We start from the raw sequence: 16,619 nt of genomic DNA on the forward strand, positions 1-16,619 counted from the left end.
TGCTCCCATGACACAGAGATGCTCCCATGACACAGAGATGCTCCCATCACACAGAGATGCTCCCCATGACACAGAGATGCTCCCCCTGCACAGAGATACTCCCATGGCACAGAGATGCTCCCCCTGCACAGAGATGCTCCCATCACACAGAGATGCTCCCCCTGCACAGAGATGCTCCCATGACACAGAGATGCTCCCATCACACAGAGATGCTCCCCCTGCACAGAGATGCTCCCATTGCACCGGAAGAACCCACAGCTGCCACCAATCGTGTCCCAGGTACTTACTTGTAGCCACTGCAGCCTCCCCCACCCCCCATGCTGAACATCGCGCAGCTGCCCTTTCCACTGCAATGTACCCCAGGGCTGCTTCCTCCCTCCAGGCCCACATCACAGCGATGGAACCTAAGTCACTGTCTGGGCCCTGGTTGCAAAGCAGGCTCTGGGTAAACCCGTTGTCTGGCCACACTGGGCAGAGACCAGTAAGATCAGGAATCCCAGTGTGGCCGGGGCATGTGAAAGGTGCCGGGGTCCGGAGGCCACAAGCAGCGCCCCACCCTGACGCCCTCCCTGATGTCAATCAACTAGGGCATCAAGAGTGTGGCCTGCTCAGTTGGAAATCAAAAGGATTTCGATTGCTGGGTCCAAACGATTCCAGAAGACATTGCGGAGCACGGATGGGTTGCATTTAGTTGGCAGTAAGTGCCAACAGCCACGTGCATTTGCTCCGAAACGGAAACGGGGGGGTGGGGCACCTGAGAGGAGGCCGGGGTCAGGAGGCCGGCGGGAGCTGGCCTGCGGAGAAGCCCCTCCCCTCGCTGGGCCTCAGCGTCCCGGCCCTCGAGGGTGAGGCGTGGGACGCGTTCTAGATCCCTTTAGGCTCAGCCCCGCTGCCTCGCCCGCGCTCAGCAGGGAAACTGCGGTTTCGCGGTTTTAATAAGGTTCAAAGCTGAGCGAGTCTTGGCTCAAGCAGCTGCAGGGAGAGTTAATTTGGGAGAAAACAAACGTGAAGCCTAAGACCTTGGACCGAAGGATCTTTATTTCCTCCTTCCTTCCAGCTCTCCAACCCCCAGTGCTTATTAATGTGGAATTTGCTACTTGGGGGAGAGCCAACTCTGACTTCATAAACATTTGTAAGAGCAAATTTAATAAAGCCGGGAATAATGCCATTCAGATGTAATTCCTCCGTTTCACATTATTATTCTTCCATTTCTATTGCCGGGCGTTTGAAATGCACGGAGTTATTGTTATAGCAACAAAAGGAAACGAGGGACTGGTGGCTTGCCGATTAGACGCACTTGGGGAAAAACAGAAGCGAGAACCTAACCGAGATTCGCCTGGGTTTTACGGTTCCTTTCTGTTTCTCTTTCCTTTTACTATGAATGGTGGAGCACACCTGCATTGTTTCCCTTGTAATCGGTCTGTGTTATTATTGCTCGATTGTACGAATCTTAATCTCACTAAGCTACAGTTGTGGAATTTGTAGGAGGTTTTCACAAATACAAATACGAGGAGGGTGGCCTTTCCCCTCCAGGCCTTAACACCATGAAATTATGGGGGCAATTCTGTCCAAAGTCGCTTTTAATTTTATTAAAAGTTTATTTATTTAAAAATTTTTTAAAGTTTATTTTTGAGAGCGAGAGCAAGAGCTAGAGGGAGAGAGAGAGAGAGAGAGAGAGAGAGAGAGAGAGAGAGAGCACTAGTGGGGGAGGGGCAGAGACAGAATCTGAAACAGGCTCCAGGCTCTGAGCTGTCAGCACATAGCCGGATGTGGAGCTTGAACTTGGAAACCAGGAACAGTAAGATCATGACCTGAGCCGAAGTGGGACGCTTAACCGACTGAGCCGCCCAGGTACCCCAAGTTTATTTCGAGAGAGAGAGAGTGTGTGAGTATGCCAGCAGGGGAGGGGCAGAGAGAGAGGGAGAGAGAGAGGGAGAGAGAGAGAGAATCCTAAGAAGGTCTGCACTGTCAGCACAGAGCCCATCTTGGGGCCCAAAGCCACAACCGCGAGGTCATGACCACGAGGAAACCAAGAGTCAGACGCCTGCTTACCCGACTGAGCCACCCACGTGCCCCCAAAGTCACTTTTTAGGACAGAAATCCTGCAAACTGTCCCCCTTGCATGGAAGACTGATCTTGCACTGATACTAAAAAAAGACGTTTGCCTTCCAAAACAGGAAAAGAGAAACAGCACCAAGGCAATCCGATCAATTAGATCAAATTCCCCGATTTCACTGTCTTGTTTTGGGAGCCAAGTATTTGGTGTAGAAAGAGGCCCATTCCTGCTCCATCCAGAGGCTCAGACGTGGACGTGGGAGAAGTGGGTGCCACAGTCCCCTCCCCACGAGAGTCCCTCGTGAGCAGGACGGTGCTAATAAGAACCCGCAGGTGCACTGTGTTGGTTGAACGGGCCGGCCGGTGATGATCCTTACGGATTCTTTGCACAGAAAAAGGCAGCCGCGCTCGGGTGACAGGTGATATAGCTGGGGCACAGGGGCACGGGAGCGTCTGGCTCTGGGGTCCCACACAGACCACATTCGGCCACCGTGGCTGACAAGATCCAAAGGCAGAGGAGCGAGTGGTGGGTAAAGAAGAAAGGAATTTATTTCAGTGAGGCGACACCAGGTAGGCAACAGACTAACATCGCAAAGACTCTCTCTAAAGAGCTGAAAATACTTCCCGGTTTACGAAGGTCGGTGCGTCCGTGCAGGTGGGCGGTAAAGGCCGGCCATTGTCCTGGGGTCGATCACTCGGGGACTTACTTGCTGGCATGAGGGCAGGTCCCTAATGCTTAAGGGAGTAATTTCGGTTCCCGCCACGGGTTTCTTGGCCTGTAGGGTCTTTTGCCGGAGTTAAGAGATATGCCGGGGAAAAAAACTTAATCAGAAGGTACAGACCGAGGTCAGAATGGAGGCCGTGGAAGTCCTCTTTCGACCCTAGAAGGAGACAGAGGTTATTTCTTCATTCACGTTGAAGCTGGTGCCAACTCTGAGGCAGGCAGAGAGCAAACAGCCTCATGGCCCTGGCCTGCCATGGGACGGAAACAACCAACATTTAGTGCCGGGCACTGGTCCTGTCTACACTGGTCCATATTCGCTTATTTCATGGTCATCATTAGCAAAACTGGCAGGAAGCCTGCTGTCTCGACTTTGGGGAGGATCAGGGCTTGGTCTAACTCCTTTCCCACTCCTGGAAAGGTTATGGGTCTCAGACTCAGCCAGTCAGAGGCCTTCCCTGTTTTTGTTTGTGTGTGTGTTTGTTTGCCAGGGTTGTCAGGAAACAAACTCTACAACTTGGTTAAACTGTATAAGGGTATGTTATCAGAAGATGCTTTGGGTTGTAAGAAACAGAAAACGCAAACTAGTTTTGACCATGAGAGAATTTCTTGGTGCATCTAACTAGCAAGTCCAGAACCGGATCGGGCTTCAGGGCAGATTTGATCCAGGAGCTCTGCACTGCCACCAAGGACCCAGTTCCTTGCCGTCTCTGTGTAGATCTCTTTGCCTCTATCTCTTTGTGGTCAGCCCCGTGTCTCCAGTGCACCAAACTTCCTCACCTGGGCTGGGGGAGAGAACAGGAGAAAGCAGGATTTCTTTTCCCCCAACTATCCTGCTGGACTGGCCTTCACTGCTCACCGTGGCATGAAGAAGGGCTGCGTTGACTGACTTCCAGAACCTTAACCGTCGCTGTTAAGAGGGGCGGTATTATTGCGGACTGGCCTCTGCAACCAGATCACCCCCCTAGAGGTGGGGAGAGATCAGTACGCCTGACTGATTACCTTGGTTGCTGTATAATGGCTATCGGACACAGCAGAGCCCGTCACACATGAGCCCAGAGCCACCAGCAGCTGGGCCACCGTCCGTGCAAAGCGGCCTGTCCCTCCCCACTCCTCCTTTCCCCAGAAGAGAGGGAGGGGGGCACGGGAGTTGGGGCAAGGCAGGGTCTCAGGAAAGGGTCCTGTGGATGCTGTGTTGGGGCAGATCAAAGGGGCCAGGGCACAGCAGGGAGAGGCTGCTGCCCTGAGCCACGTGACAGGTGCCGGTGGCCTGATCTATTTGGGCCGGTGTGGGGGACAGAAGTGGCGGCACCATCATAAAGTTTGAAGTCGGAGCTCTCGGGGCTTGCCGGGGGAGCACATATGGGATGTGGGAGCTGCAGGGGAGCCAAGGATGACCCCAAGGGTTTGGACAGCGCCGGTGGGGAGTGAGCTAGGAAGCCCAGGAGAGGACTTGAGCCGCCGCTCAGGTCTCCACATGCAGATGTCAGGTGGGCAGTGAGAGAGGGGACTCTGGTCAGGAGATATGGGTTAGGGACCATCAGGGATGGACCACGTGGAAAGCAGGAGGCTGGATGAGATCAGAGGGAATGTAGGTGAAAAGGGGGTGAAGATTCGGCCCCCAGGGGCGTGGACCTTCAGAAATCAGGGAGATGGGGCAGGGGGCAGAGGGGAGACTTTGTGGTGCAGCTGGAAAGGAAGTGCTCCCCGAATCAGAATGCAGTGACGCTGGAGGACCAGGCATCCTCTCGCCTGGGGCCCTGGGCACCTCTGGGCGTCTCTGGGTCCCAGCCTGGGCCTTCCTGATTCTATGACCCCTGCTTCAGGGCAGGGACAGTAACTGCTCCCATGGGAGGAAAGGCAGCACTTGGCCCTGAATGACCCTTTGGAAGCCCCAAGTCTTGGTCACACTGCCTCCTCCAGGGAGTCCTCCGGGCTCCTCAGCTTGGGTCAGGGCCGTCTCTGGGATTGCCCAGCCGCTGTCTCCGTGGAGTTCTGATCCCAGCGTGGGGTCCCCGCCGCAGTCCCCGGAAGGCAGCCCGGGCCTAGAAGACGCTTTGGAAGATGTTGTGGAACGTTTCCTCTGAGCTCCTCGTAAACCTCCCCGCCCCGCACCTCACTGTGCACATCCCTGAAGCGGAGAAGCGGATCGGCGAGGAAAGTGCCTGCCCCAGGGTGGGTGCCCGAGGGGCTTGACCCAGGCAAGACGGGGGGGGGGGGGGCGCCCCGCGTGCAAGGCTACAGGGGCTTCGAGCTCGCGGCGCCGCCCCCGAGGCGGGGCCACCTGTGCAGCCCCCTTCCGCCCCGCCCCTTCCGGCCCCGCGGAGACCCGGCTGAGCCCCCCCCCCCCCCCCCCCCCCCCCCGGGAGCCCGCTCCCCATGCCTGCGGCGGCGGCGCGCGGCCAGGGGCGGGCCCGGCGTGGGGGCCGCTTCCGGGGCGGGGCCAGGTGAGTGGGCCGCACGGCGGAGCCCAGGTGAGGCGCCGGCCGGGCCGTAGGCAGGTAAGGCCCCGTGTCCGCGGGAGGGAGTCCGCCTGTGCCTCGCGTGGGGACGCCACGCGGGCTCTGAGGGTGTGAGGCGGCGGCCGGACGGGGTGGGAGCTCAGGTGGGCGCGGCCACACGTGACCCGGGCCAACCCAGCCGCCCCGCCCCGGCCGGCGGGCGTCCCTGCCCCTCACCGCCCCACCCCCCACCCCCACCCCCACCCCCACCCCCACCCCCACCCCTGGTTTTCTTGGAGCGCGCTCCTCCCCCCCCACCCTGCACCCCTCCCTCCCCGCCTCTCCTTCCTCCCCGCCACTCCTCCCCCTCCTCGCCCTGCACCCCTCCCTCCCCGCCTCTCCTCCCCCTCCCCGCCCTGCACCCCTCCCTCCCCTCCTCTCCTCCCTCCCCGCCCCGCACCCCTCCTTCCCGGCCCCCCTCCTTCCCTCCCTCTTCCTCCTCCTGCACCCCCTCGCCTTCTAGCCCTGCACCCCTCCCTCTCTGCTCCCCGCTCCTCCTCCTTCTCCTTGCCCGGCACCCCTTCCTCCCTGCTCCCCGCCTTCCTCCTCCTCTCCCTCTTCCTCTGTCTCCTCCTTCTTGCCCCCCGCACCCTCCCTCCCCAGGTCTCCCCCACTTTTGTGTTTCTGTCTGGATAGGCTGTCTCAGCTCACACTTGCCGCCCCCCTTTTTCCGTCCCTAATTCGGGTTCTCCCATGACGCAGGGTGGCACTTCAGGCACATCAGCCCCCCCTCTCACCGAACCAGGGAGGTGGGGGGCATCTTTCCACTTCCCAGATGAGAAAACAGAGGCAGAGCAGGCGCTAGGCTTATTCAAACTCCAGGCCGCTGGCTGGGCTGCTGGCTGGGTCAGCAGGGAGGATAGAAGCCAGAATTAGTGGGCCAGAAACAGATCCCCCGCCGGTCAGCCTCCGGAACCGGTTAGGGGAAAGGTCTTGGCTGCTTTCACTGTTCTCAGCCCCTGGCATCGGCCGGCCTGAGAATTCCCAGTGTCACTGACAGCGGCACTGGCTTGGGGGTCCCCGCTGCCTCGGGAGGTGTGTGAAGGGTGGTGGCTAAGGTCCCCGGAGAAGGCCCCGTGGAATCCTCAGGAAGCGGGGCACAGGGCAGGGCTTCCTGTGAGTCCTAGTTTGGTGGGGTGGGCACATGGCCTTGGCTGTCTGGCCACCACAGACTTTGAGGTTTTGTTCGCGTCAGAGGCTGGGCGGGTTCCAGAGAGCGCTGTGCTGTGCTCCAGCGTGTCTGTGAAAGGCAGTGTTGACGTTTGTCCAGGTAGAAACTCAAAATTTAAATTAAGACTCAACAGTAAACCTCCTTTGGGTGGTTTCTGTTGGCACTTTGGGGACCTTGTTTGTGAGTTCCTCCTTTAATCCAACGCTGCGGGGGGGCAGGGGCGGACAGGGACCCAGGGTACTGGCCCGAGCCCAGCTACTCCGTGTGGACGGCCATCTATCTCCACAGTCCCTGCCCACAGGGGACCCAGAGGGAGGCCAGTGGCTAGTGGGAGGTCAGGGAGGGCATCCTGGAGGAGGCAGCCATTGAACTGGAAGATGGATGGGAGGTGGGCAGGAAGGTACGCATGTTGAGGTCACCCAGAGGGTGGGGGATAATTCACCTGTAAGCTGGGGTGGAAATGCCCGTGGGTTACCATAGGTGGGCCCATCAGGAATTTACTTGGAAAACGTCACTGGAGTCATTGGAAGGTGACCTCAGCGAGATGTTTTGAGGTCTGGACGCTTACTTGATTAGACATCCTGTGGACCAATGGCATCTCCCTACTAAGCTGGTTCCAGGCCAAGTCAGTTGTGGGCACACCAGAGACGGTGGCTTCAGTTAAAGAGGGGACAGTAAGAGCTCAGACCACCCGGATGTCCCCCGGGGTGCTTGTCTTTCCCCACACCCAAGAACCCATCCCATTCCTTGATTCTAACCCTCTTTCAGGGATGGGGAAACTGAGGCAAGGAGGCTCGGGTGCCTTTCCGAGGTTGCAGGGCCAGTGAGTGAGTGGAGAGCCAGCTTTGATGCCCGCTGTGCTGTGGCTCCTTCCAGGGCACTGAGGTCTGCCTTCGTGGTGGGGACAGTCAAGTCAGCCGGTGACTGCCCTTCCGATCTCGAGGAAATCGGCATGGCGATGTAAGAATGACGTGTTCAGTTTTTCAGATACATCGTTAAACGTTTCCCTCAATCCTTAAGTGAAAACGGATGCTCAGAGAACACGTGCCAGGCATATCCAGAGGCTCCCCGGGCCTCCTGGGGCACATTTGAGGGGAGCCCTTCCAGGCCCGGTACTGGGTGGGGACGGCCTGGAAGATGCCTGGTGTGGGGCTCTTGCAAGTGACGTACCGCTCCTGAGTCCTACCCCAGCGACCTCACGCGGAGGCCCCGGGTGCAGTCCCAAGTTTCTGGGTCCCTGGAAGGCCGGAGACCCGGCTGGGTCATGGTCACCGTTTGCTGACCTCTCAAACGGGCTGCGTCAGCAGGCTGCCCTGCGGCTCAGCGGGAGTACGTGGGCACTCAGTGGGGGTCAGGTGCTCAGCCTGACTCCCCCACCTCCCTGACCCCCGGCCGTGTGGCCTGCAGCTGCCAACCAGAGCCGTAGCCACCCTGTGCCCTGGTGTCCCATCTGCAAAATGCAGACAGTGTTATTACCTACTCGTGGGGTCATCGGGGTGGTTAATTTGTGCGAAGCGCCTCCGAACAAGCTGTGCACCTTTGTAAGTGTCAGTATCCCTTCTGCCCACTGAGCGCGGGGAAAGCAGGAAGGGCGAGCTTGTGTGGAACCCGTTCCTGCCCTTGGCCGAGGGGCGGAGCGGTTCTTTCTTCAGTGACGCTGGACAGAGCCGAGCTGTGAGTTAGCCCTGTGACTGTCCATCAGAAGGAACTGGTTTGGCAGGTCAGGAGTCCAGAAACTCCAGGGGAGCTGTCCCCTCCCTTCCCCCACTCAGGGTCAAATTAAAACCAGCCAAGAAAACGCCGGCGGGAGGTAGGCTGTCTGGGCTGGCACGTTTGTTATCTCAGGGAGAGCTTTGGTGGTTGAAGCCGGGGAGGATTTTGAACCAGCCCAGCGGGCGTGGGTGGGGCTTCTGGAAATTGCCTCTTTTTTTTTTTTTTTAAACGTTTATTCATTTTTGAGAGACGGAGAGTGAGCGGGGGAGGGGCAGAGAGAGGGAATCCGAAGCAGGCTCCAGGCTCTGAGCTGTCGGCACAGAGCCCGACGAGGGGCTCGAACCCACAAACGGTGAGATCGTGACCTGAGCCGAAGTCAGACGCTTAACCGCCTGAGCCACCCAGGCGCCCCTGGAAATTGCTTCTTCTTTAGACCTTGTTCTCTGCTAAGTTCTTGTTGCTTTTGAGGCTCCCGTAACTCTCAGGTCACCAGCTTCGGTTCTGTGCTGTTATAACACCTTCGTTCTTTATTCATTTGTGTTTTCTTATTTATGGAGAACGTCAGGTATTCAGAAGTAAGCAGGATCCCAGCGTCAACCACGGCCATGCTGCAGCCAAGCCTGGCCTAGGCTCCCCCCACCTGGGACCTCCAACCCACTCCCCCCCAACCTACTCACCTCCTGTCTCCCTTTCTTACTCGTGTGTTATTGTAAAGCAGTCCCCAGACCTCAGACTCCGTAAATATTCCAGTACGAATCCCCTTTTTCTTTTTTTTTTAAATTTTTTTTTTTCAACGTTTATTTATTTTTGGGACAGAGAGAGACAGAGCATGAACGGGGGAGGGGCAGAGAGAGAGGGAGACACAGAATCCGAAACAGGCTCCAGGCTCCGAGCCATCAGCCCAGAGCCTGACGCGGGGCTCGAACTCACGGACCGCGAGATCGTGACCTGGCTGAAGTCGGACGCTTAACCGACTGCGCCACCCAGGCGCCCCACGAATCCCCTTTTTCAACACGACCACAGAACTGGTGTTGCACTTAAAACGACTAACACAGGGGCGCCCTGCTGGCTCAGTCGTGGAGCGTGCGACTCTTGATCTCAGGGTTGTGAGTTCGACCCCCACGCTGGGTGTAGAGATGACTTAAAAATAAAATCCTAGGGGCGCCTGGGTGGCTCAGTCGGTTGAGCGTCCGACTTCGGCTCAGGTCATGATCTCACGGTTCGTGGGTTCTAGCCCCGCATTGGGCTCTGTGCTGATGGCTCAGAGCCTGGAGCCTGCTTCAGATTCCTCTGCCCCTCCCCAGCTCATGCTTTGTCTCACTCTGTTTCTCAAAAATAAATCAATGTAAAAAAAAAATTAAAAAAAAATCCTAAAAGAAAAAATAGACCAATTAGCATAATTCCATAATATCCGATGGCCACTTAGTATGTGGATTCCCTTTGCCTCAAGTATCTTTGTTGTTGTTGTTGTTTTTTATTTTTTTTATTTATTTATTTTTTTTCAACGTTTATTTATTTTTGGGACAGAGAGAGACAGAGCATGAACGGGGGAGGGGCAGAGAGAGAGGGAGACACAGAATCGGAAACAGGCTCCAGGCTCCGAGCCATCAGCCCAGAGCCCGACGCGGGGCTCGAACTCACGGACCGCGAGATCGTGACCTGGCTGAAGTCGGACGCTTAACCGACTGCGCCACCCAGGCGCCCCCAATTTTTTTTTTTTTTTTTTTTTTTCAACGTTTTTTTTTTTTTATTTATTTTTGGGACAGAGCGAGACAGAGCACGAACGGGGGAGGGGCAGAGAGAGAGGGAGACACAGAATCGGAAACAGGCTCCAGGCTCTGAGCCATCAGCCCAGAGCCCGACGCGGGGCTCGAACTCACGGACCGCGAGATCGTGACCTGGGTGAAGTCGGACGCTTAACCGACTGCGCCACCCAGGCGCCCCCAATTTTTTTTTTTTTTTTTTTTTTCAACGTTTTTTTTTTTTATTTATTTTTGGGACAGAGCGAGACAGAGCACGAACGGGGGAGGGGCAGAGAGAGAGGGAGACACAGAATCGGAAACAGGCTCCAGGCTCTGAGCCATCAGCCCAGAGCCCGACGCGGGGCTCGAACTCACGGACCGCGAGATCGTGACCTGGCTGAAGTCGGACGCTCAACCGACTGCGCCACCCAGGCGCCCCAATCTTTATTTATTTTTGAGAGAGAGACAACGTGTGAGCAGGGGAGGAGCAGAGAGAGAGGAGACACAGAATCGGAAGCAGGCGCCAGGCTCCGAGCCGTCAGCCCAGAGCCCGACGCGGGGCTCGAACTCCCGGACCGCGAGATCGTGACCTGGCTGAAGTCGGACGCTTAACCGACTGCGCCACCCAGGCGCCCCTATTATGATCATTTTAAAGAAGTTTTTAAAAAAGGTTTTATTTTTAAGTAATCTCTCCACCCAGCTTGGGGTTTGAACTGATAACCCTGAGATCAAGAGTCACATGCTCTATGAGCATGAGCTAGCCAGGCGCCCCCAGATTGAATTATTAAATTGCACTTGAGCCGGTGGTGATCATGGCGAACCACTTACAGATCGCTTATTCCCTGCAGGGGCCTTGTGTTCCGGGTAGCTGAGACAGCGCGTGTAAAGGCCCGGAGGCAGGCACAGCTTGATGTGTTTGAGGAGCAGCCTCGGAGACACTTGAGGCCTCTGTGGCCGGAGCAACGCAAGTGGGGTCGGTGCAGAGGTGGCGTGAGAGGGTGGCGGGTCCAGGCACGAAGAGCCAGTCTTTCGGGTGCTTTGCAGGAGTTTGAATGTTCTTCCAAGAACTGCAGGCAGGTGGTGCTCAGAGGGTGTCAGGAGAGGTGTGGATTGGGCAGTCGGGGTATTCAAGTGCAGCACTCGGGGGGAGGTCTGGGTGGTTTGAGGGTGGGGAGCACGGGACTGAACACCCCTTAGGAGAGGTGAGGGCCCCTGGTCGCCTCACCCTGAAGGTCTGAGTTGTATGGTGGAGATTATGACAGAGACCCCACTGTGTCTCCAGGGACAGAGCAACCTGGATGGCAGAGAATGGAGTGAGTGAGGTGGGTAGTGGGAGTGATCTTGGGTTGCTGGTAAGACCAGGCCAAGGAGGCCTTGAGTGCTGGCCTCTGTGGTGTGCCCTTTGTGCGTTCTCTTGTTCAACAGATACTCCCAGCTCCTGCTGTGTCCCTCCCCCTGGGCTGGGGCGAGCCACCCACGGCCCTGGCTGTCGGTGAGCACGTGGCGACGGGTCAAGGACAGGACGTATGGTGCAGGCTGATGAGGGCTGTGATGGAGCTGGGGGCTGCCAGAGCCCAGAGGAGGCCCCTCTCCCAGCCTGGGGTGGGCAGGCAACCAAAGCATCAGGACGCTGTTGATGAAGAGAAAACCCAATTCTCAACGGGCCCGAAAAGTCGAGGCGGGGGGATTTATTGGCCCATGTAGCTGAAACGGTATGGCAGTAGCGCGGAGATCAGGTATGGCTGGCTCAAGGTTTGACAGTTCTCTGCCTTTGTTATATGGGCCTCTGGATCTTCAGTGGGAAGTGAGTTGGCTGCAGCCACTCCAGGCCTCTTCTGGCTCTTTGGAGAGAGACTTCTCCAGCGCTCCTCTCTTGAGATCTTTCTCAGAGGCATCTGGAAATCTTCCCGGTGCCTCACGGGCCTGAACAAACCCACCCGTGAGACCAGAGAAATTGCCATGTGCCGACTGGCCCAGGCTTGGTTTCCCCCACAAGCCTTTGAGAAGGGAGACGGGATTACTCTGAGGTCATCAGGCCACCCCACAGGGTCCTGCAGGTGATGGCATACGCCCCAGTGAGCCTGAGTGAGCACGTGGGTGACCCCAGGCAGGGCGACAGGAATGCTGGGGAGGGAGCAGCCTTGTCTGTCCAGAGGCTGGGGGAGCAGCCGAGTCTTGACGTTGGCGACGAGAGGCATGGGAGGGGTGGGTGGCCCCGGCGGTCCCTTGGCCCTTTCAGAGCACCAGACTTCGCTGGGACTTGTGGGCAGGCTTCTGGCAAAGTCGTGCAGCCGGTCACAGCTTCTTTGGATTCTGCTGCTGCTGGTGTCTCACCTGGGCACCCTGCACAGGCTGTAGTGACCTCTGGCCCGGCTACCTGCACAAATGGTCGGCACAGGCCTTCTTGCTGGTGGCAGGGACCCAGTGCTGTCTGGGAGGCAGAGTGGGTAGTGTGGGGGGGTCTGAGTTCATGCATTTGGGGCATGGCTGAAACAAAGGGCAAAAATTACTTTTTGCAGGGTACCCTTAGAGAGCGCGGAATCCCAACTCAGCGGTGACCCCCTCCCAGCCACGAGCGAGGGCTCCTACCCCCTTGGGTGTGCCAGCCCCTTTCTCCCTGGGCCTTGGGGCCTGTGAAATACGGGGTTAGGGGCCCACCGCTCCTCCCCGAGCCCTTTAGCAGAACCCCTTTTCTGAGACACAAGCCCCCTCCTCCCCGAGCCCTTCCTCTGTGCGCCCCGCACAGGACCACACCACTCGAATTCAGCGTGGTGCTAATTTGCCCGAGGTTGGTAGGTGTTAAGTTGTAGCTACCGCCTTAAGATAATTGCTGGGAGGGTCTATTTGTGAAATGTGCAAATATATTTTCATAGCAACAAACCATTTTGCTGTGAATTATAAACAGATGAGTTCGGTGGTTTGAAATCTCTTTCGCATGGGATGCCACGTGCCTGCTCTGGTCCACCGTCTCCAGCCGGTGCAGCACCCCCGCCCCGGCTGCCCCAGCCCCCCCATCCCGGCGGGGGCTCCTCCGGGAGCCCGGCTCACAGCTCAGCTTGGCGGGAGTTGAGGTGGGCGGGCTCAGGTGGAGGGTGATGGGCTTGTGCCCCAAAGTCACCGCCGAGGAGAAAGGGTCTGCACGGAGCTGGGTTCTCGGGATCCCGTTTTAACAAGTCCACACAGCAGCTCGGCCCTCCTGAAACTGATCTGGTGAGAGCGGCCCGTGGTAACATTAACCTAAGGGCCACAGAAATGGGCACACGTTTGCAGCCGGTGCAGGTTTACGGACAGGGTGAGGGACACTAACCCTGTGGGGGAGTCTGCAGAGGGGGAGTCCTCTGACACGGTCCGAGGATAAAGGGTAAACAGGCCGAGCAGTGTAATATCCATGTATTTGGTCTCTGTCCCATTTCCGGGGGGGGGGGGGGGTGGCTCCTGAGAACCCTGAAGACCCTCCTGGGGGCAGTGTCTTTTCTTATTCATAAAGGATCCCTTTTGACCTTACCTGAGTTCATGCTAATGAGGCAACTCCGGCTGGGCCCTCTGATAGCATGGGGATGGGACTGGTGGCCAGAGTATCTCCCCCCAACCCCCACCCCCCAATCCTGATTAGAGGGTTAGAACTTTCAGCCCCACCCCTCAACTTCCAGGGAGGGGCCATCCCCCACGGCCGTGATTCAGCCATGCCCGTCTCCCGCAACAGGTAATGGGTACAAGTTCTGAAACCGAGAAGCTTCCAGGTTGGTGAGCACATTGATGTGCTGGGAGGGTGGCGCACCCAGGGTGGGCGGGAGGCTCTGTGCGCACCCCCCTCTCCAGCGCTCGCCCTGTGCGGCTCCTGTTTGCCTGGTCCTGAGTCGTATCCCGTTCTGTGAGCCTGTGACCATAAGTGAAGCGCTTTCCTGAGTTTGTGAATTGTTCTACTGAATTACTGAACCTGAATGGGGGTTGTGGGAACCCCCGAACTTGTAGCCAAGTCAGACAGAAGTGCAACAGCCTGGGAACCTGGGACTCGGGACTGGTGTCCGAAATGGGGACAGTCACTGTGGGACTGAGCCATTCACCAGTGGGGTCTGTGCTGACTCCTGGTAGTTTGTGTCAGAACAGGGTTGCATTGTAGGACCCCAGTTCATGTCAGAGAATCAGAGAAGCGGTGTTGGAATAACATATTTGTTGTTTGGAGCAAACCTCACGGGGGCGGAAAGAACTTAAAAGGCTCAGGGAAGAGTCTGTGTCAAGGCCCTGGGGTAGGTGGGAGCAGCATGGGGTTTGGGAAAGCCTCAGATGCGCTGGGTTTCTGTGGCCATAGCCATGGGAGAGAGAGAGGAGAAGGAGGCCCAGGGTGAGGGGCGAGGGTAGAGTCCGAGCTGGACTTAAACCCTGGGCAGTGGGGCCTCATCCTCTATGCCCCTGTTTTCTTGTTAGTAAGGCAGGGATAGAAATGCCTTTCCTTCATTCAGCGTCCCTTCCTTGCAAGACTCCAGGCGCCCAGAGCAAAGTCCCATGAAACGATAATTTTCAAAAAAGGCAGAAAACCCTGACTGTCCTACTGATGGAAAAATGAACACAGTTAAAGATTTTATTTAGCTTCTGAGGGAACCAGGCACACGCTGTCACTGGTCGAAAGGATCTGAAGTACAGAGGCACTTACAGATCGGGAGGATCGAAACGAAAATGGAGGCGATTTGGGGCATTTGGGGGGAGGAGGGCGGGGAAGGGAGAGAAGTCCACCAGACAGGATGGAATTTGCACGTCTGTAGGCGAGAATTATTCGTGTTGCTCTCAGCCGACAGCAGTGTGCAGTTATAAACTAGCTCCCAGGGGTGGAGTCAACCCCAAAGGGTGTTCTCAGTTCTAGACAAGGTGTAGTTTTCCATCAAGGCACAGGTTTGCTCACACGGCTACAAGGAGGCACCTGCGAGGACTGGTCGTAAATGCCAGGGGGTCCGTTTGTAGCGTGAGATTCAAATAACAGTTCAAGACACTTGATGAGCGGGGGGGGGGGGGGGGGGGGGGGGGGGGTCCCGTTGCAGACACCAGCCGAGGATTCCTAGCTGAATCCTGGCCCGACACAGAGCAACACCTTGAACTTCCTGGAAGCAACAAGGAGACTGAATTAACTGTGGTTGGGGCGGGGTGATGGAATGTGCCAGAGGTTCCTTTCCTCTTTGCATTTAAAAAAGTTTGGTTGACGATTTCCCGCCATATGTGGAGTCATTCTGGTTCTAGGCTGGAGTCAGGAGTCCTGGTTTTAAGATCCAGCTCTCCACTGACTTGCTGTGTGACTGTGGGCAAGCCCCTCACCCTCTCTGGGCCTCAGTTTTCTTGCTGTACAGTGAGAGTTGATGGCACAGTATGTTCACTGCAGTCCTTCCTTGTGTCACTGTTTTGTGATTCTTTAAAGTTTATTTTTTTGTGTTTATTTTTGAGAGAGAGCGAGCGAGAGCGTGGGGCAGGGGCAGAGAGGGAGGGAGACACAGAATCCGAAGCAGGGTCCAGGCTCCCACTGTCAGCACAGAGCCCGACGCGGGGCTTCAATTCACGAACCCCGAGATCATGAGCTGAGCTGAAATCAAGAGTCAGACGCTTAACCACCTGAACCACCCAGGCACTCCTTTCTGTTGTAGTCTTGAGGCGGAAGTTGTTCTCTGAAAAAAACCTGTTTGCGCGTAAGGTCTTCACCTGATTAGATGAGGCCCACCCCCCATTATGGCGCATCATCTGTTTTATGCAGGGTCAGCTGATTGTAAACGTTAACGACATCTACAAATACCTCCAAGGCAGCATCCGAGCTAGTGTTTGACCAACAACTGGGCACCATTGGCCAGACAAGTTGACACATAAAATCAACCATCACAAGGCAGGTGGGACCAGACTCACCCTGGTGCCAGAGCCCTCTGCCCCCCTGGATGCCCAGCCAGCCAGTCGGCAGCGTTTGGGCTCCTGGACCTGGAAAGACAGGCCACCTGTGCCTGGCGGCCTTCCCGAGGAACCCCTGGGCTCCTGAGCAGCAGCACTGAGGATGGGCTTCCTTCCCCTGCCCTGGCCGCACTCCCATCCTGTGTGGGGGGGGGTCCCACCGACGGCCTGCAGCGGAGGGGTGTGGAGGGTTGGGGGAGGCCTGTGGTGCAAGCCCACGGAGCACCCTGGGATGGTGGGGAGAGCCTGGGTTTCTTTTCCAGTGTAGGATTACGGTCGTGGGGGGCGGGGTGGGCAGCTCACAGGGCTCCCCCTCCCCCAGACTAGCTGTTGCCACAAGGCACCAATTATGTGTGACGAGCCCACCACGTGGGCGTACAGACTTTAAGACACATCCAGCTGCCTGTGCATTTTGAGATAGGGGATCGGGGTAAAGGTTTTGAGCCTGTAAGGGAAAAAAGGGCTTTAACCGAAGCAGACTCTGGAGGAAACACAAAGCCTTCTTGCCTTTGGGAGCTTTGAACTCCCGACTCCGCCTCGCCAGGACTTCCAGATGTGCTGCGTCGCAGGGAGGCCTTTCCCCACGGGCAGTGGAGGAGGAAGAGGCCTGGGTCCACTCTGGCTGTGCCCCCTGGTGGTTGGTGCCCCCTGTGAGGCTTTGAAGCAGGAATGTTCCAGAAGGATTCTCCTCCCCTGGGTCGGGTGGGTCCCTCAAGAGGTGCCTCCAGAAGATTGCTTTCACGCTGTTTGTCTGGCTTGTAACGGGCTTATCATCCCAGGCTAGCCCACGAAAGGGG

General features: G+C 57.1%; 1 protein-coding gene across 2 annotated transcripts in view; it reads left to right on the forward strand.

Annotated features, from left to right (window-relative positions):
* Positions 1-16,619, forward strand: part of LOC115517851 (rho GTPase-activating protein 8-like) — an 87,068-nt gene that overhangs the window by 16,666 nt on the left and 53,783 nt on the right. The window contains exon 1 of one of the 2 annotated variants that reach the window (XM_030320896.1): positions 5,227-5,277. The exons of the other annotated variant lie outside the window; for it this stretch is intronic. The gene's annotated coding sequence lies outside the window, so the exon portion shown is untranslated. Of the gene's footprint in view, positions 1-5,226; positions 5,278-16,619 lie in introns of those variants that run through there. 2 annotated transcript variants of the gene reach the window in all.

Source organism: Lynx canadensis, chromosome B4 (assembly GCF_007474595.2).
Source record: "Lynx canadensis isolate LIC74 chromosome B4, mLynCan4.pri.v2, whole genome shotgun sequence".
In the NCBI taxonomy this organism is placed as follows: domain Eukaryota; kingdom Metazoa; phylum Chordata; class Mammalia; order Carnivora; family Felidae; genus Lynx; species Lynx canadensis.